The sequence below is a fragment of the Narcine bancroftii genome, chromosome 7, assembly GCF_036971445.1.
Source record: "Narcine bancroftii isolate sNarBan1 chromosome 7, sNarBan1.hap1, whole genome shotgun sequence".
NCBI classification, from domain to species: domain Eukaryota; kingdom Metazoa; phylum Chordata; class Chondrichthyes; order Torpediniformes; family Narcinidae; genus Narcine; species Narcine bancroftii.
Window position 1 is genome coordinate 71,487,686 of NC_091475.1, and position 24,603 is coordinate 71,512,288.

General features: G+C 43.4%; 2 long non-coding RNA genes across 2 annotated transcripts in view; one reads left to right on the top strand and one right to left on the bottom strand.

The window, feature by feature from the left end:
* LOC138739002 (uncharacterized) overlaps window positions 1-6,675 on the top strand; it is a 239,921-nt gene extending 233,246 nt beyond the window's left edge. Inside the window, exons 2-3 of the long non-coding RNA XR_011341944.1 lie at window positions 1,609-1,789; window positions 2,477-6,675. This is a non-coding gene — a long non-coding RNA (uncharacterized lncRNA). The remainder of the gene's footprint in view (window positions 1-1,608; window positions 1,790-2,476) is intronic.
* A 6,708-nt stretch (window positions 6,676-13,383) lies between these two features.
* Window positions 13,384-24,603, bottom strand: part of LOC138739003 (uncharacterized) — a 138,932-nt gene continuing 127,712 nt past the window's right edge. The window contains exons 4-5 of the long non-coding RNA XR_011341945.1: window positions 15,488-15,557; window positions 13,384-14,592 (exon numbers count right to left, since the gene is read on the bottom strand). This is a non-coding gene — a long non-coding RNA (uncharacterized lncRNA). The remainder of the gene's footprint in view (window positions 14,593-15,487; window positions 15,558-24,603) is intronic.

Below are 24,603 nucleotides of genomic sequence, written 5' to 3' on the forward strand. Positions count from 1 at the left end.
ACTCATAAAATTTTTACTCAGATAACAGGTGATCTCATTTTTCTCACTGCAGTGTAGAAACCCTGATTTACCTATGCTAAAATTCAATTGTCAATGGTGTGTAACTCTGGAAATTTGACTTTTTTTTCATTTGTTTTTACAGGGTTAATTACCCAATTTATGTGGAGTAATATTCCTATCAAAGTATTGTCTATTTCAAAGCTAATTGCTCATATGATTGTGAATGTCTCTAGTTTTGTGGTACTGAGTTGGCTAATAAAACCAGTGAGGTGACTGTGAATCCTTTCACAGATGGGGCAGATGATGGATGACAAGTCGAGCTGATTACTAGTGTTCTCAATACAGTCTCAAATCCTCCTTTCTTTTACCATGTGCTGGAAGTTCCCAGGAAATCATGTATTGTTTAAGCGATACAATTTAAATGTAAATTGCAGTCGGTATAGAAATGAGCAAACAAAAACGTAATAGATTCTTTCTTCCGTTGAATAAGGCCAGGTCAGCATTGTAGCACAGCAGTCACTGTCTCACAAATCCAGGTCTTCAGGTACTGTCTTGTGGACTTTGCACTTTCTCTCCGATCTTTATGGGTTTCCTTCAGGGCAGTGAGGTTAATTGATTGCTTTAGTTCAGTCAGGATAGGTAAGTGTCAAACCAACATGATACAATATAATTGGTTACACAGGCTATATATCACGCCCCAAAAGTTAAATAAATGGGATCCAATATTATCAGATAGATCTTTTCGCTGAAAGAAGGAAACGGAAACAACAGTACATGCAATTTGGGCATGTGAGAAAGTGGAAACGTTTTGGGAAGATCTAAATCAGGTATTAAATAAAATCACAAAAATCAACATACCAAAAAATCCAGAGATCTTTCTTCTAAGTAATATAAGAAGTAAAGAATTAGGCCTCAAATTGGATGAAGCACAAAAAAGATTTATTATGATAGCCTTAGCTGTAGCAAAAAAATGTATAATGTCAACCTAGAAATCAGAAGAGAGCCTGAGAATACAGCAATGATACATGGAAATGAATAAATGTATTCCATTGGAAAAAATAACATATAATATAAAAAATAAAGTCACAGTATTCAAACAAATTTTGGAACCATACATGGAACACAACAGAGAGGGCCTACCGTGGACCTCCACCCCCTAAGATGATAGAAAGAGAAGACTAAATGAACTGACCCAGTGTAAAAGTAGATGACACAATTTTCTTGTTTATTTTCATTGTGTGATGACATTGTTAAATGGGTTTATTGTATTGTATATGTTGAACGTTTAGGGGGTTTGGAGGGGGGTGGGAAGGGGGGGAGGGAAGGGAGGGGGGAAAAGGGGAGAAAATAACACTGTGTATATTCAAGAGGGAAATGTTTGTGTGTATTTTGGTTAATAAGGTTCATAGTGTGAAAAATTTAAAAAAATTAAAAAGAGGAATTTATTGGACATCGTGAGAGTGACTAAGTTGCAGCATTACAGGGGAGTAAGATGATAGAGTGGTGGGATTGCTTTGGATTGGACCAATCAGCCTTCTGGGTCATTGTTAGTATGTTACGTTATGTAATTTCACTAAGTGTACTCAACACAAATTGTTTTACATCTAGATGTTCCATTAAATTGACAAGAACAGCATTTTGGAAAAAAAAGCGACTTCAACAGAATTACTGGGGACTTTTTAATAATAAGCTCAAAGTGGGTGAGACAGCTACAAAAATTGAAATTATAATTATTGCAATTGATTTCACCCATGAACAGTGTCATGAAGACATCATAGCAAGCTCTATGGTAGGTAACATTTAATGAAACAATCCTTATTTCTTTTTTGGATGAACATCATGCATCATTGAGGCCAATTACCTTGTACTGCCAGGCATCAATATATTTAATTTTTAAGTCTATATCATAGAAACATCAAAGTGCACTGAGGAATGAGAACATTCTTAAAAAACCCGAGGCAGAAAATAATTATATTGATAATGCATCAACGTAATTTAATACAGTTCAGTTTGTAGAAGTGGACGGCTCTTACAGAGAAAAGTATATTTTTAATGCATTTCTGAGTTAGTTTGAAGAAAAAGTTTAAATATGGCAATGGTTAGACAAGCCACAATATTCAGTTTGTAAGAATGATTCCAATTTTTTTTCTGCATTTTGCTTTGGGACCAATTAAATGTAGGAGATTAAAATCAATATTGATTTCTGATTTGACTATTAGTTTTGTGCACCCAGCAGTCAATGAGCTAGTTCAGGAAACTAATGCATCCAAATGGAGATAATTGAGATATTGGATTAGGGCTGTGTGCTTAATTATTGATTGGTTCAGAGAGTGTTATCCCCTTTCAAAAGCAGCTTTTAGACTCTATTTGAACTGGAAATGAGAAGCACTTTCCAATCCAGAAGCTGGAAATCAGAAGTAAAAATTAATTGAAAAATCTTTGACCTATAGTGTTAATTCTATTTCTCTCTCCACAGATACTGCCTGGCCTAAAGTGTAATGTCAGTATTATCTGTTTTAATTAATAAGATAATAAGAAATAGGAGCAGGAATAAAGCTCTTCTGCTTGTCAAGAGTGCTCCGACATTCAATAAGATTGATCTGGCCCTAGACTCAGCTCCACCTAACTTACTTTTCCCCATAACCTTCAATTTTCTACTTTGCTAGAATCTACCTACCTGTGTTTAAAATATGTTTAATGAAGTAGCCTCCACTGTTTCTCTGGGCAGAAAATTCCACAGATTCACCTCTCTGGAAAAAGCCATTCCTACTCATCTGTCCTTAACCCACTCTGTCAAATCTTGAGGTGAGGTCATACTTTCTTACGAAAGAAAGCAGGAATTTAAGGGTAATTTGGAGAGAGCAGGGTGGAGGAAAGCATGGGCGTATGGGAACTCTTTCCTTTGGGGGACAGAAGGGTTGGCTTGACCGAAATTTTACATGTGGTCCGCACTGCGTCTGGGCTACCTCACATCTTACCTCTGGGCCCAGACAGAGGCCGCTGCCTCCTCACCCAACTGGCTCCTGGCACATGCACTGGGTGCTGGAGGGCTGTCCCTGACTGTTTCAACCCCGCTCCATCCAAGGCCAAGACTTACATCCATCCCCCGACCTGGACTGATTCATTGTCCAGAGGAATGACACTGGGTGGTGCCACACAGATCCTCTGATGTCATCTCACAGAGGCGCGGGAAGTTCGCAGCAAGTTGTTCCATCCGTCAGCAGCAGTCTTGCGCTCTGGCTGTGACCACCCTGTCACGTGACGGCCAGCCCCGGCGTATGCATGCTGACGTGAAGGGGCCCAGGGCCAGGACATGGTGGAGTGGGGATGCTGTTACTGTTAATTTGTTTATCTTTTTGCCTGCTCTGTCTTCTTGCTTTGCACAAATTTTCCCCACTGTCTTGTCCAAATTTGGGAGGGCAGTTTCTCCTCCCCCCCCACTCCCGCCAACCGGGTCATATACCTATGGAGGAAAGATGGTTACAGAGATTAATTGCAAATTAAATTTGCAATTAAATTTTAGTCGTGGCCTACTGGCCCACAAGCCTATGCCACCCAAATACCCCAATTAACTTACAACCCCCCACATTTTGAAAGGAGTGAGGAACCAGGAGGAAAACCATGCAAACATGAGGAGAATTTATAAACTCCTTATAGACAGAGCCAGATTCAAACACGGGTCATTGGTGCTGTAACTGTGTTATACTAACCACTATGTTACCCTTGTTACCCACATGTAACAGTGTGGTCAATAATCATTGAATATTGTGGAGGTAGTGCATTATAGTCTGATTATTTATGTCATTGTTCTGTTCAGCAATACATTTCATTAACATTTTAAATCATTTCTCAACGGCCTATCCTCACATAGACAATACACCAGTGGTTCTCAATCTTTTTCTTTCCATTCACATCCCACTTTAAGTAATCCCTGTGCCATCGGTGCTCTGTGATTAAGAAGGGATTGGTTAAGGCGGGATGTGAGTGGGAAGAAAAAGGTTGAAAACCACTTTTTAATTGTACCTATTTGACTCGTTATGTGCAGGAAATCGGCCAATGACAATTTTCTCATACAAAATATTTCAGTAACAATTGGGTCTAGAGCAGTAGTTCTCAACCTTCCCTTCCCACTCACTAATTACAGAGCCCTGATGGCATAGGCATACTTAAAATGGGCTATGAATGAGAAGGGAAGGTCTACACCTTCAACCCTGTAGTCCTGTGATCTTGGTCACACTGTATTCATGAAGATTCTTGCATCCTTGTGTAGGGGAGGCACTGTTAGTATAGTGGTTAGTGCAACTTCTTTACAGCGCCAGCGATTAGCACCGGCGTTTGAATCCTGCACTGACTGTAAGGAGTTAGTTCATTGTCCCCGTGTCTGCATGGGTTTTCCCCAGGGGCTCTGGTCTCCTCCCACCCTCTAAAATATACGGGAGGTTGTAGGTCAATTAGGTGTAATTGGGTAGCACAGGCTCTTAGGTCAAAATAGCCTGTAACCGTGCTGTATGTCTAAAAATGTAAACATTTAACGTAACAGATTCACCACAATATTACAGTGGCTATGCCATCCTCTGCATTTTAATGATTCCCTTCCAAGACTGTCTCCTCTGGACTTGAGTTTGTCATTTAATAGTGCTGGATTGTCAGCTCACCCTCAAAAAAAAACCCAGAACATTACAAGCTTACAGTTTGCTGTTGAAGGAAAGGAAGGAAGATTTTCTTTTGTCGTCATGAAAGATTACTCATGCACCTTTGCTAGAGCATTTGCATTAAGCAACAAAGTTTTGGGGAAAGCGATTTCTGCATCTGAGATATTTGAAATAATGCTTTTTCTGGCGAAGGGCCCAGAGGACCACGCAATAGAAATTCACCAAGAAAAATGGTTACTTAAACAAAAGTTACTTTTAATTTTCTTTAAAACAGGATCAAACTTTAACTTATTACTATTAACTTTACCCCCTTCTAACTCTAAGTAATGTGTAAATGTTCAGGAAAGTTCTTTGATTCACAGTCCAATCTCACTTCTCACTCCTCCAAGTTCACTGGTATCCAGCAATTCTTATACTGTGCCAAGAATTAAACATTTATGAATTTTCACCAGGCTCTGGTGCTTAAAGGTAATTGGTTACCGCTCAGGAAGGTTCAAGTTGGTTTCAGAGAGGGATTTGTTGCTCATTGGACACCCACAACTGATTCCTTCTGATCAGCCACTTCAGTGTCTTGCCAAAGAAACATGCCCCATCAAGGTTTTTCAGATGATAACCTCTTTCTTTCAGGTCATCACAGAGTTCCTCTTGTTTCCCTTATTTCAGGTGAAAAATTCTAGTCAGCCATTTCCTCTTGTAAAGGACTACAGGGATTTTCAACAGGCTGAACTCAGAACTCACAACCCATCTTCAAAATGGGGTTTTCAACAAGCTGCCAGATTTCAAAAGCCACTGCAGAACTGCAACTGAATTTACTCTCTCTCTCTCTGTCTCTCTGTCTCTCTGTCTCTCTCTCTCTCTCTCTCTCTCTCTCTCACACACACACTCTCTCTCTATCTCTCTCTCTATTAGAGAAAGCTTGTTTTGACTTTACTCTCCCTCTCTCTGCTTGCAAAACCACATGTCCTTCTTGCAGGGCTCCAGATCAAGTCTTTAGAAAATCCTATCAGCCTCTGAGTGTGTACTCTTTCATTTGCACCTGCTTTTGAAATTTTTTAACAAAGCAGTCTCTTTGTCTTTGCAAAGGTACTGGTGCCTGAGTGTCCAACTTGAGCAAAGGTCTTGCATTTTAAAAGAGATCTCTTTTGTGAAGTGTTAATGTCTGTTTGTGAAGTGATCTACTCTCTAAACCCCCACAATCTATATATTTTAAAAACATATTTATTTATTATATAAAATATAATATAACTTGACCCACTACCTTCCAGATAAAATTTCAGAATCTAAGCACATACTGAGCACAAATATTCTGAAGGTCAGATTTATTTTGGTCTGTTGAGAAGTGTGAAAGAATTTGGCTGAGAATAGAACTGTTTTGCTTCTCATGACTCAAATATGAACAGTCTCACATGACTAGAAAACATTTTTTAAATTGTTAACTAGACATAAAATTAACACAAATACCTCCCGCTGTGGATCATTGATTTGCAAAGGCCTGCAGGTGATATTCCACAAAAGGTTAAAACTTTGTGTTTTTGCTTTTTTTGTTAATTTCATGCCTATCCCTTTAAGAAAGATTGTTGTTTGTAGTGTTACCATAACCGTGCATCTTGGTGCCTCACAGTTTGGCGGGCAGCTACGTCCTTTGAAGAAATCTGCAGAGCCCACCTCACTGACAAAAGACAAAAGAGGAAAAACCCAACACCCAACCCCAACAAACCAATTTTCCCTTGCAACCGCTGCAACCGTGTCTGCCTGTCCCGCATCGGACTTGTCAGCCACAAACGAGCCTGCAGCTGACGTGGACATTACCCCTCCATAAATCTTCGTCCGCAAAGCCAAGCCAAAGAATAAAGAAGATAGTTACTATGATGTAATATCCAGGTGAACTAAGAGTTTGTATCTCATCTTTCAAAGAATTGTGACAGAGATGTAAGATCAAGATACTTTTCTTTGAATTCATCTTAATCATCTTAATTCATCTTATTTTGCTTATTTTTATATCTGTTTAAAGTTGAATATCGTTATTATACAGTTTACTCATTGTTATTAAAATCTCAATGCGAAGTTATACAAAATGTTTATTTGTTTTAGCTCTGAATTAAAGCTACTTACAGCTGCAACTACGAAGTTTGATTTACTGAATAAATAAGATGGTAACTCGGAATATCGTCGGTTATGTTTCTTTGAAGTTGACGTGTTTTGAAATTGGGAAATACTAGAACTTGGAGTGTCATCTATACCAAGTGATACTGCCAGTTGTGGGGTGCCCTGATTGGACTATAAAGAACTCCCGCAAATGGGTCAAAATTCAGTTCCGCATCAAGCAGGTTTTCTAAATATCAAGAGAGTGGAAGGGAGGACATCGACATTCTATTAAACATGAGGAATCACTCATAAACCAGGCATTTTTAAAATGAAGTCGGATGGATACAATTTTTTATTCACCAAGAAATTCATTCCTAATTGACAGCAGGGAAACAAACTTTACAACAGCAATGACATATCAGACGGGTCTTCAAAATTCACTTTCAATCAAGACCATGGCACCAAATACAAGTTGTGGAGCAGCTTCCACAAACTTTATTTCTTGCAGTACTATAAGAGAATTATTTTCTACATGACGAACTCAATATGAGATTGGTCACTTTTGGTTGTTGCATTGATGGACCTCTTTTCAATGAATCCGTGTTGGTCTTGCACACACCCTGGTTTTAATACACCTGGGACATCGCCTAAGAAAACATTGTAGCTCAACCTCTTGACTGAGGTGGGCTGAAGAACATACATTAATGCAGAAACAGCAGCATTATAGAATTTGTACTAATTGGTTTGAATATGAATGTTTCATGCAATTAAAAGTTGTGTTTCTTTTAACCAAGTCTCAAAACACATTTTTTTCACAGTAGGCCTGAACTTTTCTCATGAACCTGATTACTTAGGAAAGAGAAAATAGTTTGAAACCCCAGCTTAACAACAGTGTTATTGTGTTTTATCTTCTCCCGATACGAGGCCTAGGATGCTCGGAGGATTCTCATTGTGAAGTAATTGTAGCTGGTCCAAGGTAAAGGCTTAAATTTTGCATGAAGGTGAATGTCAAGTTTATAAATAAATGAAAGCAGGATAAAGCTTCCCAAGTTTCCCTTATTCAGGAGTAGTGCTATCTGCCCTAAAGAAAAATTGATGAAGTGTGAGAAAAACTGTTCAAATGGTTGGATGGCAGCCGGGATGAGTGAAAGAATGTGCAATCATTTGTGGAAAATATTCAGCACAGAAACAGACTTTTCATCCACTTAGTCCAATTGTCCAACAAGTGCCCACCTACATGAGTCCAATTGTTCAACAAGTGATCACCTACGCAAGTCCAATTGTCCAAATGCCCACCTACACGAGTCCAGTTGTCCAACAAGTGCCCATTTACACAAGTCCCACTTTATTTTTTCTATAAATACCTACCAAATACCCCACATCCTACCTCTCACGAGGGGAGATTTGCAGTGGCAAATTAACCTACCAATCCTTGCGTCTTGATGATGTGGTAGAAATGTGGAGCCTGTCGGAGGGGAAACTCAGTCACAGCCCGAGCTTGATGGTGAGCTTGGGCCCACAGAGCTGTGAAGCAGCAGCCAGCTCTGCAGGCTGCATCACTGTGCCTCCCAAAGGTAAGCTTGTGTCTGCAGTCAATGCCACATTCAAGAGTAAGTATAGCTTACTCTCCAAAGGAGAGAAGATGAGAATTTCATTTTACAAATAAAACTGGGTGACTTAGACAAGTAATGATTACTCAGTACTGTAAGACCATCAAAGGAATGGAGAAAAAATAAATATTCCGAATATTAACTCAAGTTTTGCTAAGAAGCATGAATGAGTTGTTCGTTGCCTTGTGTTTCCAGGAATCCAAGACTAATCTCCCGAAAATGAAAAAAAAAACCCTCAATATCCAAAAAGTATGGTGTTTCAGCTGAAGATGCTGGTTCCAGAGTCCACAGTATCTCAGAGTGAATTCTCAGTATTCTCAGGAGAGAGGGTGAGCCGACCAGATGCTGTGGTCCATGTAGGGACCCATGACATGGGTGGGAAGGTTGAGGAGAGAGAGTTTAGGGAGTTTGGTACAAAGTTGAAGGACAGGGCCTCCAGGGTTGCAATCTCAGGCATGGTACCTGTCCTACGGGCTCATGAGGCGAGAAATAGGAAGTTGATGCAGCTAAATATGTGGCTAAAGAGATGGTGAAAGTGGGAGGGTTTCAGGTTTGTGAACAATTAGGATCTGCTCCAAGGAAGGTTGGCCTGTTCTGAAGGGAAGGTTTGCACCTGAACTGGAGGGGTACTAGTATCCTTGTGGGTAGATTTGCTAGTGCTGCTCCGTGGGGGGGGGGGGGGGGGGAAGGGGGTTTAAATTAGATTGGCAGGGGGAGGGGAACCAGAGTGTTAGTGCAGATAGTGAGGGGGAGGAGGATAAAGGTCATGCGAGGACTGTACATGATAGAAATGTTCTCAAGTGTATTTATTTTAATGCAAGTAGTATTGATGGAAAGGCAGATGAGCTTAGGGCATGGGTTTGGCACGTGGGATTATGACATTATTGCTATTAGTGAGACTTGGTTGCAGGAGAGGCAGGAGTGGCAGCTCAATGTTCTGGGCTGCTGTTGCTTCAGATGTGATAGAGGGGGAGGGATGAAAGGGGCAGGAGTGGGATTGCTAGTCAGGGAAAATATCAAATCTACAGAAGCCATATGGGTGGAGGTGAGGAACGGGAAAGGTGTGACCACACTGATAGGGCTGTATTATAGACCACCCAATAGTCAGAGAGAATTGGAGGAGCAAATCTGTAGAGAGAGAGCAGACTGATGTAAGAAACAGAAAGTTGTGATAGGCGTAGATTTCAACAGACTGGGACTCCTACACTGTAAAAGAGCTGGATGGTTTGGATTTTGTCAAATGTGTTCAGGAAAGTTTTCTCAATCGATATATAGAGGTACCAATGAGAGAGGATGCAATACTTGATCTCCTATAGGGAACCAGACAGGACAGGTGACAGAAGTCTGTGTAAGCGAATATTTTTGGTCCAGTGTCCATAATGTCTTTAGTTTCAAGTTAATTATGGATAAGGATAGGTCTGGTCCTAGAGTTGAGATTCTAAATTGGAGAAAGGCCAATTTTGTGGAAATGAGAAATGATCTTGGAAGAGTGGATTGGAATAAGTTGTTTTCTGGCATGGAAGTGTCCAGAAAGTGGAAGCCCTTCAGAGGCAAAATTTTGAGAGTGCAGAGTTTGCATGTTCCTGTCAAGATTAAAGGCAAAGTTAACAGGTGTAGGGATCCTTTGTTTTCAAGGGATATTAGCAAGCAAATTAAGAGGAAGAGAGAGGTGTGCAGCAGGTATAGGCAACAAGGAGTAAGTGAGATGCTGGAAGAGTGTTGAAAATGTAAGAAAATACTTAGGAGGGAAATCAGGAAGCCAAAGGCATGAGCTTCCTTTGGCAGATAATGTGAATGTAATCGCGAAGGGTTTCTACAAGTATATTAAGAGTAAAAGGATACCAAGGGACAAACTCGGTCCCTTATAAGATCAGAGTGGTCATCTGTGTGTGGAGCCTCATGAGATGGGGGAGATCTTAAACAGTTTTTTTTTTGCATCAGTATAGTGAATGAGGAAGGGAAAGAAGCAGCAGTGGCATGGAAATTAAGAAGGAGGAGGTGCTTTCTTCCTTATAGTGAATAAAGGTAGATAAATCCCCTGGGCCTGACATGGTTTTCCCTCAGTCCTTGAAGGAAACTAGTGTAGAAATTGCAGGGGCTCTGGCAGATATATTCAAAATATCCTCAGCCACGGTTTGAGATTGCAGGGGGAAATTTATAAGGGGAACCTGAGGGGAAATTTCTTCACGCAAAGGGTAGTTGGGATGTGGAATAAGCTTCTGGCAGAGGTGGTTGAAGCAAGGACGTTATTTACATTTAAGGAAAGACTGGATAATTACATGGAGGGGAGAGGATTGGAGGGGTATGGACCAGGTTCTGGTCAGTGGGACTAGGAGGGTGGGGATTTGTTCTGGCATGGACTAGTAGGGCCAAACTGGCCTGTTCTGTGCTGTATATGGTTATATGGTTATATGGTTGAGGTGCTAGAGGATTGGAGAGAAGCTCATGTTGTTCCATTCTTTTAAAAAAGCTCCAAAAGTAAACCAGGAAATGACACGCTGCTGAGCCGGACATCAGTAGTAGGTAAATTATTAGAGAGATCAGATATACAAGAATTTGGACAGCCAAGGGCCAATAGTCTACATGGCTTTGTGTGCATGGTAGGTGTGTTTAATGAAATTTATAGGGTTTTTTTAAGAGGTCACCAAGAAAGTAGATGAAGGAAAGGCTGTAGATGTAGTCTGCGTGGACTTTAGTAAAACCTTTGACAAGCTCCCAAAAGGGAGGTTAGTTCAGAAGGTTCAGACATTAAGTATCCATGGAGAGGTTGTAACCTGGATTTGAAATTGGCTGAATGGCTGAATGTAAGAAATGGTAGTGGATGATTGCTTCTCAGACTGGATGCCTGTGATTAGTGGTGTGCCTCAGGGATGGGTGCTGATAAATTTGGATCGCGGGAGCGGATGTGACCCACGGACTCCGTTTATGTGGGCTGGGTACACATGGTGATTTCACTTGGTTTCCGGGCTGAATAAATTTGTCCGTAGATTGCCCACCTCTGGTTAAAGCAACATTGAAGGATAAAATAGCAGTGGACTGAACAAAAAAAAAATAATAAATCTTTCTTTTTGTTCTCTTCACTTTATTGGAAAAAATGTGATTTGCTGCAAAATTGTTACAAAATCATTGGAAATGTGGGAAAATAGTTGTTTAATTGATGGGGCAGTCAGAAAGGATTCAAAGCGGGCAACTTTGCACTGTTTTAAGATTTGAAAATGAGGCAATTATTTTAGGCACTCTGCTTCTGTCGTGAAATACAAAGTGGCCATACACACTATTCATGCTGTTGAGAAAGAACTAGCATTGACATTCTGGGTTAGAAATGTGTTCCTTGTTGCCCATGTGGGAGTTAATGTGCAGCCTCCAAAATTTGATTCCTCTAAATGCAATGACAACAAGAATTCTAGAAGTGCAATGCTCAGATACTGTTATATTACACATGAATGGTGCAGACTAATTTCTACCAACTCCCAAAATCCATTGGGGTTGAGCTGTTGTGAATTTGCAGCAAAGGGGAGACTTTCAGTTATATGATGCTTTGAACAAGCACTCTGTGAGCCAACATATTACCACCCACGTGGAAACGCAGCAACCAATTTGTGCACAAAATAAGTTCCCGTAAACAGCAATGAGAGGAGGTGGAGTGGTAATTGTTGGGAAAAAGCTCAGCAGGTCAAGCTGCATTTCTGGAAAGAGAAAGAATATTTCAGATCCAGGACCCTGCACTAGAAGGGTCAGATGAGGATTCTACTAAAGAGGTCCAGATGTTATAAAAAAATTAACTATTTTTGTCTTCCCATAGATTCCACAATGCCCAATAAATAGGGACTAATATCTGAAGGAAAACAGTGACTAATATCACTGTTTACATGATTGTAAACAGTGTGAGAATAACATGAGCATTTTCATTAGTACTTTCACTTTTGTTCCTGGGAAGTTTGCATCTTTTAAAGAAAAAGATTCTGCCAAAAAGAGATTAAACACTTAAGCTCCAGTTGCTCCTTAGTGAAAAGAAGTGATACCGTGAATAGGAACTAAGCGTGTATGTGCTCTGGCTTAGATTTTTTCTTATTTAATCTTCTCATTAAAACCATGCCATTTTCTTCTGGAACTCAGGACATTGAGAATAATGACAAAATTATGGTTTCCAAACAAACATAAAGTAAAACAAATGCTTCCTTTTTCTTCGAATATGTTGAATTGTTTGGTTTAAAATTTGGACACAGAGACAGCAAGCTGCCACGTATCAAAATGAAACATTATTTATTTTCTTTACAAAGAACAGACAAAAACAGATGTTCTGTCAAAGATGGTCCTAAACTCCCATTTAAAATTCCTTTTTTTTATCTTCTGATGTTCTGTAAATGAGCTTTACAACTGCACTCATTCCACAATTCAATTTTACAGACACATTAGCCATGATATAATGCCGAGGTTAAATATATCAGGGCAGCTATTATGTGAAAATAATTAACAGTAATGAATAATGCACTAATTCTACTGATGAGAGATGGTTATGTGTATAATTAAGTGATAGGTTTGCCCTGATAAATGAAATTAAAATATTTAAACACTGTTTTATGATATTACTCAACTCATGTAATTTCCTGTACTTACAATGAACTAGTTTGATTATTGCCATTATCTTGACAGCTACAGTGGATGAAATAGTTTCAGTTAATGTGACAGCTATTAGTCTTGCAACAATCTGTTCGCATGAGGCAAGGTGAAGTGGATAAGAGGATGAGTACTTGTTCTTACTTATTCTTTAACTGTGCACATACAGTATTTAGAGTTGCTAACACTTCTAATTGCTGTGAAACTAAGAAAGTCTTTGTGCAGTTTTTTTGTCACCTTCTTTTCGGTGCAATTGTACTGCAGTGCCTAACTTTGGGAGACCGGACGCCATTTGCTCTTACTTCTGAAGCATAATCGCGACACGTTTGGCATAGCGGTTAGCGCAATGCCTTTAGAGTGCCAGTGATTGGGACTAGACTGGGGTTCGAATCCCGCACTGCCTGTAAGGAGTTTGTCCGTTCTCCCCATGTCTGCGTGGGTTTTCTTCGGGGGCTCTGGTTTCCTCCCACCATTCAAAATGTACCGGGGGTTGTAGGTTAATGGGGTGTAAGTGGCCTGCTACCGCACTGTCTGTCTACATTTTAAAAAAGTAAATTTAAATAATCCCCGTCGTGAAATTGGGAATAACACAGTGCTAAAAAAGGGGTGGATGCCCTGCCTTGAATTACTGGTTGTCTTTTCCTTCCACTGGAAAAGCATGAACCAGCATATCCCAGGATGTCTCCCAGCATTTTGGGTAGGCATTTAAAAGCCTAGGAAATAAATTGTTTTAAAAATTAAAACACTTAAAGTACTCACACATACTTGGATTTATTTCCATACAATTAATTCAGTTGATATAAAACCATGTAAAAAGATCACCTCTTCTTTTGGCATTCATTTCTTCTGACTCATTCCGTCTTACCAGCATGTGCTTCTAAGATCTAAAGTCGGTGATAGCTTATGTGGCTTCATTGAGCTTAAGTGTGCAGCACAAGGTGGAAGATCACGTTACTGGCTCATACCAGCACTGGTCTTTGGGACTCCAGCAAAGAAACAGGTGTGACAAAGGCAAAGCTGATATACTTGATATACTTCAGAGGAAATGTGGTTGTGGAATCAGTTGTTAACGTAAAGACACAATGCTTGGATAAACTCATCAGGTCAAACAGTGTCCTTTATATAGCAAAGAAAGTGTATTTGTATCTTTGCAATATAAAGACACTGTATGACCTGCTGAGTTTATCCTGCACCATGCTTTTACTTCAACCATTGCAGACTTTCATGATTTACTTCTGTTCTCACTATTACTGGTTAAACTGAACGCTTGCAGCAAATAAAATGGCTCTTTTACCTCTGCTAAGCTCCCAAAATTGAAACCTATTTATGCTGGCATACATTGATGAAAATAAATCTTCATCTTGCACATGGACTTTTCAAATCAACCATTCATTTAGGAACATACCCAGCTGTTAGTCGTGTGGAGGAAGCCACGAGGCAAACTGCAGTCTGGTAAGCGGAGTACGGAGAGGTATTCACCACCCGTTCCCTCTGCCGCAGCCATGTCACTGAAATTTCATATCGAGGCAATTGCAAGAACCCTACCCTCGATAACAGAAAAGGGAGAACACTTCCCAGGGCATTGGCTCAGCATTTCGGCAATGGCAGAAGAATTTCAGCTGTTGAATCTGTCAAGTTGCAAGGGAACATATCAGCACCAATTTAATTTTGATTGCTTTTGCACAGCTCTTTAAAACAGAATCTCTCTGAGATGTAAATCCTTCCAAAGCTAAGATACTCCCATTCTCCTCCAAACCACTGCTCAAACCACTCGTTGAAAATCAATTTGAACCATTCTTTAAATGTCTGTACTACATGGACATAACCATTAATTGCAGCTAGACATTAAACATATGCGTTGCAAATGGATTTGAAAGGGAAGGTTAGCACAATAAGGGTATTTAAAAAATCATTTGCACAATTAAGCAAACAACTGTATTGGATTGCCGCAGCACATTATTAAAAATGTATAATTGCTCTTCTACATTTCTAAACATTACCCTACCTAAAAAAAGTGGTTTGTCATTAGAATTATCATCGCAGCCGCCACTTTAGTTCCACGAAACCTGACCTCCAGCACTTCTCCACTGCAGTCTTGCAGAGTCCCAATTTCAATCCTTCCCATTCCCCAGTGTGAGGCCCATTAAATGTTTCTCCATTAGACCACAAATCTATCTCAAACTTACAAGTGGGGAAATCATACTTCCATCGCCATCTTAGCTGTCACAGAAGAAGATTTTAATACCTCTGTTATAGAAATATTAATAGGCACTTCCACCAAACTACCCCTGAACTTGTGCCCCATGTGCCAAATGGAGTTAAATTCAATGCAACCACTTGGTCCAAAGTAGAATCCCAGGATTAGATGTTCACTGAAACTGAGACCATCAACAAGATATTTTCCTTTGCATCAATTGCATTTTAGCAAAAGATCTGAGTTTCAGAGATATTAGGAGAGGACTGTGTTTACATTAGTTTGGTTAAACTTTTGGTGGTTGCTTTGTTGTAGAAGTGAGTTCATACCTGATTCTTGCTGAAGAGGACCCGAAGAAACAGGATGCGTTGGGAACACTCAGCAGGTCAGGCAGCCTCCCTGGAGAGGAAAACAATGTGAGCATTTCAAGTCGAGGAGAAGTGAAGAAATTCAAATGAAAGGTCAATAGCTTCTTGGGATTTTCAAAACTTCTGAGGACTCTTGTTCATTTTCTGGCTTGATTCTGCTATTTCACGGAGATAAAACTTCCATAAGGAAAGCTGCCACACACAAAAACAAAGCAGGAATATTCTGCCTGATGAGGTGGGAGAGGCAAATACTCTCTGATATTTAAGATGTAGTGAGACAGGTTCTTGCAATGTTAAGACAGAAGAGATTGGCCCAATGAGACAATTTTCCATTCTTCCAAATGCCCTGGAATACTTGCCAGCTTTATTCAAACCCTCCTTTTGTGGGAGATGCAGATGATCATTCTCCTGAATCAACACGGCCCCAACTTCAGTTACTGGGAGATAGTTTTGATTTATGGGCACTCATAAACCCTTTGCCTTCTGAGGCAATGCTTCTTTCCTCAAGTTAGCTCCATGTGATTGCATATGAACTAAAAACAGATCGCCCACCATCATAGAGATGTGTAATCAAAAGCATAATCAAGCAAAACTGATTATTGCTCAGAAGGTCAATAACTGCCACATCTCTAACACAAATGTCCTCCTTTTGAATGATTTCATTTTGCATATTAACATCAAATTTACTCCTATTACCTGATGATAAAGTGTTCTTGTAATAAACCAGATGTTTAAAAATCATTTCAAACAAATTACCTTGATAGAATCAATATAATTCAGCCACTGCAGTTGAAACAAATAAATTACTTGGTATTGATGAGGTGAGCCTGGTGCTGTTAACTGATAAGCCGGCGACTTAGAGAAACTTTAACAGATGGTCCCGCGTACACGTAAAAGACTGAGCTGCAGGGGCTAAATGGCTGCAGTGGTGCCCTTCTGCTGACAAAGCTGATTAATGTTCGAGGTGGAAAGTTGCCCCATGTTACCCGAACCCTGCGTTTTGTGGCCAAGAACTTGGGCACTATAATTCTCCTGGAAGTCTCAAAAAATCTCCACCAAGCAGTTACACAACTTGCAAGGTTGCCATAGTGCAGAACAGAACACCTTCAAGGAAATTTCAAGCCTTAAATAAAAACTCATTGACATCATTGGAAGTAAATACTGAAACATTTGAAGTCACAAGTTGGCAGCATTAACAGGTCTCCTAACAGCAGGGATCTGCTCCATCATGAATCAGCCTCCTTCATCACAGCTGATCTGATTGTAATTGCAACTCTTAGTAACCATTCATTCATTTGCTTAAAACTGTCTATCTACCTCTTGAACATTTTCAAAAACTCTGCTCCCACTACACTTTGAGGAGAGAAGGAGTGTTCCCTCATTTCAGCCTTGAATGGGTGATGCCTTGTTTTAAAACAGTAACCTGTAGTTCTGAATTCACCTTCTCCATATCCACCCAGTCAAGACCACAAGGATCTTATATTTTAGTCAGGCTTTCTGTTGTTCTTCTAAACTCCAGCAGATACAAGCCAACCAAGCCTGCCCAGAATACATTATCTATTCCAGGTAGGTATTAATATAATAATCCTTCTTTTGGCTACCTCCAAAGCATTTACATCTTTACCTTCAATAAGCGACCAAATACTGGAAGAAGTGGACAACAACAAGTGTTCAGTACCATGACACCTGGTTAGAGATAATGACCAAAGAAAACATTTCTACCCCAAAGGCTTGGTTCTTCCTCCATTCTCAGCTATTTACCTCTCAATGCTGCATTTTCTTGCTGCATTTATGAAGCTATTGTGGTGCGCTGATAGCCAGAATTAGACACACACAAGGTAAAGACTGTACAACAGGCTTTAATCCACAAAGACTTCCACAGAGCAAGGCTGGCTGCAGCTGCAGTAACTCTGAGTGAGGCTTCAGGAGGCTGGCACAGGCTTATATCCTGGAAGGTGATTGACACCCGACAGGGTGGGGCTTGATCCATTTAGGCCGACTGATTGACAGCTGGCCAGGTGTTGTCCTGTCCCATTACACTCCTGCAGTTACAGATGTTGCCCCCTGCGGTAGGCTGGTGGTGTACCACCACATTCACCCCCTTCTTTAAAATTGTCCTGTGGGGGCAGTAACAAGGAATTTTACCCACTATACAACATACAATATTGAGATGATCTGGTGGCTGCTGGGGTCTCTGTGACCATTGTCACTGGTCACTGGTCAGAGGGGAAGTCGGGGGGCTGGCAACAGAGGTCTATGTGACTAGTGTAGTGCTGCATGGAAGGGTGATCAAGGGGGCCAGGGTCGACATATGAGAGTCGTTTTGGATGGGTGGGGGGGCAGGTTCATCCCCCAGGGCTGAAGCAGGCCCCTGGTGGTCAAGGAGGTCCTGGCGTCCCATAGCTGCCTGGGAACAGGGATGTACGCCCAGTCGACGTCATCCTGGGCTGAAGGATGCCATGGGGTGGTGGGTGCTCCTGCTCGTGCCAGGTGCTTGATTGAGATGGTGTCCTCCCTGCCACTGCCGAACCGAACGTACGCGTAGTTGTGGTTCACATGTAGGAGGAAGACCTGCTCGACCAGGGCTTCGGCCTTGTGTGTCCGTACATGCTTACACAGGAGCACCGGTCCCGGGGATGTGAGCCATGCTGGGAGGGACATTTCAGTCACCAACTTCCTGGGGAATGAGAACAGACGTTCATGAGGGGTCTCATTAGTAGCCATACACAGCAGCGACCAAATGGCATGGAGTGCCTCGAGCAGGGTGTCCTGCCAGTACTCAATGGCCCACCCTTTTGACTTGAGAGCCAGGAGGACTGCCTTCCAGACTATCCCGTTTTTGCGTTCCACTTGTCCATTGCCTCTCGGGTTATAACTCATCAAGCGACTGGTCACGATGCCCCTCATTGTCAGGTACTGGCGCAGCTCGTTACTCATGAAACTCTACCCCCGGTCACTGTGGATGAAAGCAGGGTAGCCAAACGTGGTGAAGATCTGCCCCAGGGCCCTGATGACGGTGGCAATGGAGGTGTCCGTCAAGGGATAGCAAAAGGGAAGCATGAGTACTCGTCCACTACCCTAAGGAAGTAGATGTTTCAGTTCATGGAAGGCAGGGGCCCTTTGAAGTCCATGCCAAGACGCTTGAAGGGCCAAGTGGCCTTTACAACATGGGCCTGGGGCGGGCAGAAGAAACGGGGTTTACACTCCGCACAGAACCGGCAGGCCTCGATCATATCCCTGACCTCCCTGATAGTATACGGCAGATTCCGGGACTTAATGAAGTGATACAACCTGGTGACACCCAGTTGGCTGAGGGATTCATGTAATGCCTGCAGCCTGTCGTCATGCACAGATACGCAGGTGAGAGAGAGGGCATCGGGGGAGTCGTCAAACTTCCCGGGGTGGTACTGGATTTTGTAGCTGTAGGTTGCCAGCTCAGGATCTTGTCGTTCTTGATCTTGCTCTTGTGGGTAGTGTTAAACATGAACACCACGGCCCATTGGTCCGTGAGGAGGGTGAGTCTCCTGCCGGCCAGGTAGTGGCGCCAGTGATGGACCGCTTCCACAATCACCTGGGCCTCCTTTTCAATGGCAGAATGCCCTAGCTCGGAGCCATGGAGGGTCCTAGAGAAGAAAGCGACAGGCGCCCCCCCCCCCCCCCCCCCGGTTGAGGGTAGCAGCAAGGGCGAGGGTAGAGGCATCACTCTCCACCTGGAAGGGGGAGTCCTCATCCATGGCATGCATTGTGGCATCCACAATGTCCTGCCTGACATGGATGAAGGCTGCCTGCACCTCGGGTGGGAGGAGAAAAGTTGTAGCTTGGGCCAGTGGGTTGCCCTTGTCCGAGAAGCGAGGGACCCACTGCGAGTAATAGGAGAATAAGCCAAGGCACCTGTGGAGGGCCTTTAGCATGGGGTGGAGAGGTAGCTCCATTAATGGGCACATCCTTTCTGGAAGTGGTCCAACGACCCTATGGGCCACGATGTACCTCAGGATGGCGAAGCAGGTGGTGCTAAATACACACTTCTCCTTGTTGTAAGTGAGGTTCAGCTCCCAGGCCATTTGGAGGAATTTTTCCAGGTTAGCATCGTGGTCCAGCTGGTCATGGCCACAGATAGTGATGTCATCCAGATACAGGAACGTCACCTTTAGCTTGTGTCAGTCTACCATGCGATCCATCTCCCACTGGAAGACGGAGACCCCGTTCGTGACCCCAGAGGGAGCTCGGTGGAACTGGCACAGGTACCTGTCTGCCTCGAAGGCAGTGTTGGGCTTGTCCTTTGGGTGGATGGGGATTTGGTGATACGCCGACTTCAGGACAATCATGGAGAAAACCCAGTAGCGGGCTACCTCATTGACCATGTCGGCGATCCTCGGCAGGGGGTAGGCATCCAGTTGGATGTAACGGTTAATGGTCTGGCTGTAATCCATGACCATCCTTGGCTTACTTCCTCCTTTGACCACCTGGACTTGGGCTCTCCAAGGGCTGTTACTGGCCTCTATGACACCTTTCGCCAAGAGTCGCCACACTTCCGCCTTGATGAAGTCTCTGTCTGTGGAACAATAGCGCCTACTTCTGGCAGCGATCAGCTTTCAGCCTGGCGTAAGATGTGGGAAGAGAGCCGGTGGGGTGATGTGTAGCATGGAGAGGCCGCAGGTTGGCCAGGGCTGGTAGGTTGGCATGATGTGCAATGTGAGAGGAGATTGGGGGCCCCCGAAGGCAAGGGTGACACTCTGCAGGTGGCACTGGAAATCTAGGCCCAGGAGGACTAGGGTGCAGAGTTTGGGCATGACCAGGAGCCTGAACCCTGTGTATGTCTCCCCTCCCACAGCTATATCGGCCGAGCAGCACCCGAGGGTACCAACAGTCTTATCCGTGGTGGCGAGGGTGATTGAGCAGGTGGTGGGGTGGACTTTTAATCTCAGGGAGTGGGCCACGCTCGGGTGAATGAAGCTCACGCTGCTGCCACTGTTGAACAGGTACTTTGTTACCTGCCCGTTGACTTGCACGTCCATCATCGAGCACCCGAGGTCGTGAGGGATGTCCCTGGTCAGCGTGGTGGCAGCCATGACCATCTCAGGGTCGGAGTTGTCGCTCTCCAGTTGTGCGCGGTGATTTATGGCATCCCGAGGTGTGGGGAGCATCGGTAATGTGGCCTGGTCATTGCCTGTGTTGACTACGTCGGTCTCATTGTCATCGAGGGCCCTCCATGTCGGCCACAGCCTGGCCCAAGATGGTGGCAGCACGTGGGGCCCCGCTGCATCTCTGGCCTCCTTTCCCAGCCATGTCTGTTGCACTGGGGGAGTGACGTTGTTGCGGCCGGTGGCAGAGACATCATTACATCAGCCAGAAGTGACATCACGCCGTTAGCTGGAAGTGACGTTGCTCTAGTTCACGGCGAGCGGTGCTGGTGAGGGCGGGAGCTGGTCCAGATGCTTGGGGCACGTGCTGCGATCATCGCTGGCGGAAACAGATGCTACACCATTGGAGTCGGGGAAGGCAGAAGTTGTAGCGGGGACAATGGCGCCGCCCGGCACGCACACATGGAGGGGTCCGCGGGGGAGGTGGGGAGGTCATAGAGGGCTGGTTTTGAGAGGCACACTTTAGCAAAGTGGCCTTTCTTGCCACATCAGGAACAGTACTGTTCCTAGCCAGGCAGTTTCAGCGCGATCGTCGGTCTGACCCACACCAGGACCCACAGTACGTACAGGGGCGTCAGGCACCTGCTACAGCGACGTTCTCCTCCCCAGCTTGGTCTGGGGGTGCAGCTGCAGTGTGAGAGGATCATGAGGGAGCCTGAGGGAATCTGGAATCAAAGGCTTCGGTGTGCAGGGCTGCAGCTTCCAGGGTTTGGACCACTTCCACTGTCTTGGTCAGGGCGAAGATATTATCTTCCAGCAGCTTCTGCCAGATGGCCCTCAAGCATAGCCCTCAGTTGAAGGTGAGCCTCTTAACCTCCTCTGCGCCTACCCGGGTTCAGCCAGACACGGTCAGGCCAACTCTCACAGGTGTCCCAGGTCAGACTCAGCCGTCTCTCCAGGTTGCTGGCCTTGGGTATTGAGGCAGTACCTTGCACAGACCGCATTCATGGGGGGCTTGTACAAATTCTCGAGAGTGTCCATTATGCTCTTGTATGTGGAGCAGCCTTTGATTGCCTGGAAGGCGTGGGGACCCAGCTTTGACCCGAGTAGGACCTGCCTCTTCTGATCTGAGTCCAGGATGCTGCCTGCGTGCGCCTCGATGATTCCCTCGACCGCATGTCACCAGATCTTGAAACATGTCTGGTGGCATGGGTTGACTTAGAGGCTCCCTGCGCCAGGAGTTTTCCCATGGCAGCCGTGGAAAAATTTTGTGGATTAAATTGTGATGCACTGTTAGCCAGAATCACACACACACAAGGTAAAGACTGTACAACAGGCTTTAATCCAAAAAGACTTCCACAGAGCCAGGCTGGCTGTAGCTGCAGTAACTCTGAGTGAGGCTTTGAGAGGTCGGCGCAAGTTTATAATCCTGGAGGGTGATTAACACCCGACTGGGTGCGGCTTGATCCATTCAGGCCGACTGATTGACAGCTGGCCAGGTGTTGTCCTGTCCCCTTACACTCCTGCAGGTACAGAGGTTGCCCCCTGCAGTAGGCCGGTGGTACACTCCTGCAGGTATAGATGTTGCCCCCTGCAGTAGGCCGGTGGTACACTCCTGCAGGTATAGATGTTGCCCCCTGCAGTAGGCCGGTGGTACACTCCTGCAGGTATAGATGTTGCTCCCTGTAGTAGGCCGGTGGTACACTCCTGCAGGTATAGATGTTTCCCCCTGCAGTAGGCCGGTGGTACAATCCTGCAGGTATAGATGTTGCCCCCTGCAGTAGGCCGGTGGTACACTCCTGCATGTATAGATGTTGCCCCCTGCAGTAGGCCGGTGGTACACTCCTGCAGGTATAGATGTTGCCCCCTGCAGTAGGCCGGCGGTACACTCCTGCAGGTATAGATGTTGCCCCCTGCAGTAGGCCGGTGGTACACTCCTGCATGTATAGATGTTGCCCCCTGCAGTAGGCCGGTGGTGTACCACCACAGCTATTGCTTCAAATGAATCACTGAGCTGCCAGAGATAAAGTCATTGATAAACAAAAGGACAAACTTGATGGAGACTTCCGACCTGAAACGTCAGCAACTCTTTTTCTCCCACTGATTCTGCTTGCCCTGCTGAACTCCACCAGCAGTTTCTGTTTTGCTCCAAACTCCAGCATCTGTGTCTTATGTCCTCTGAAATTGATGAGCATGTCTTTTTGTATCTTGCAATTTTTATTATGTTTTATTTCTTTCAAGGCTGCTCAGCAGAGTGGAAAGGATAACAAAAGGATTGGAAGGGTTTTCCAGGCCAGCAGAGTATCTCTTTAAATATCAATGGACAATAGGTGCAGGAGTAGGCCATTCGGCCCTTCGAGCCAGCACTGCCATTCACTGTGATCATGGCTGATCATCCATGATCAGTACCCTGTTCCTGCCTTCTACCTATATACCCTGACTCTGCTATCTTTAAGAGCTCTATCTAACTCTTTCATGAAAGCATTCAGAGAATTGGCCTCCACTGCCTTCCACAGATCCATAACAGTCTGGGTGAAAAAGCTTTCCCTCAACTCTGTTCTAAATTGCCTACTCTTTATTCTTAAACTGTGGCCTCTGGTTCTGGACTCCTCCCAATATCGGGAACATGTTTCCTCCTTCTAGTGTGTGTAATCCCTTAATAATCTCATATGTTTCAATCAGATTCCCTCTTATCCTTCTAAATTCCAGTGTATACAAGTCTCTTGTCCATCTCATAATTACATCCTCAAAAGATTCCAGAAGATTAGTCAAGCAGATTTCCCCTTCGTAAATCGATGCTGACCCAGACTGATCCTTTTACTGCTATCCAAATATGACGCTGTTTCATCTTTTATAAATGACTCCAACAGCTTCCCCACCAATGATGTCAGGCGAACTGGTGTATAATTCCCTGTTTTCTCTCTCCTTCCTTTCTTAAAGAGGATTAGCTACCATCCAATCTGCAGGAACTGATCTTGAATCTAGAGAACAATGGAAAATGATTACCAATGCATCCACGATTTCTAGAGCCACCTCCTTAGGTACTCTGGGATGCAGACCATCAGGACCTGGAGATTTATCAGCCTTCAGTCCCATCAATCTACCCAACACCATTTTCTACCTAATGTAAATTTCTTTCAGTCCCTCCATTACCCTAGGTCCTCAGTCCACTATTACATCTGGGAGATTGTTTGTGTCTTCCCTGGTGAAGAGCGATCCAAAGTACCTATCCAATTACATCATTGTGCCCTGTCTCTGAACTAAGGCAAACTATGACCAGGAATTATGCTACTTAAACCAAAAATGGGCCATGGATGCAGGATTCAACAATCAGTGTCTAAGGGAAATTTAGTGATTAAAAAAATTTAAATATAAAATTATTAAAGAATAACAAAATGTTAAAAGAATGAATATAAAATATACATGTCAAAGTCTCAGATTGATAATGTACAAATCTGCTTTCTTTTTCTCTGGAAAAAAGGGGTGGGGAAAATCCAAATGGGTAAAAAATAGAAGTACCTCCAAATTCCTATTTATCTCTCCAAAGGTATGGTTGGAGAAGTAGATTTTAACATGAAAATGTTTCCAGGAATTTACCACACTGCAGTCCACCCTCTGAGTAAATCTTTTTTGAAAGTATCAGTTCCTTTTATTGTTTTATAGCATTATAAGTATTATTTTTTACATTAACTTTCAGTTGGCTCCTTGGGATGCCGTGAAGTTCAAAATCGCTGCACAAAGCAACCTTCGAAATGTGTATAGCAATTTAATTGTTCAGCTTTGGTTATCTTTTACTGATACCTTTTGCTCAATATTTACCTTTAAATCACTGCTCTCATGTTTGCCTGAGCTGAATTTCTAGTTTATGTAAGAACCAGTTGCAAAGCTTGGTGCAGGGCAATTACCAGTTGAAAATCTATCATTTTAAAACTTTAAGATTTTTGTTCCCATGTAGGTAAAAGTTAATTCTTCACAAAGGTAAGCAATATCCCGGAA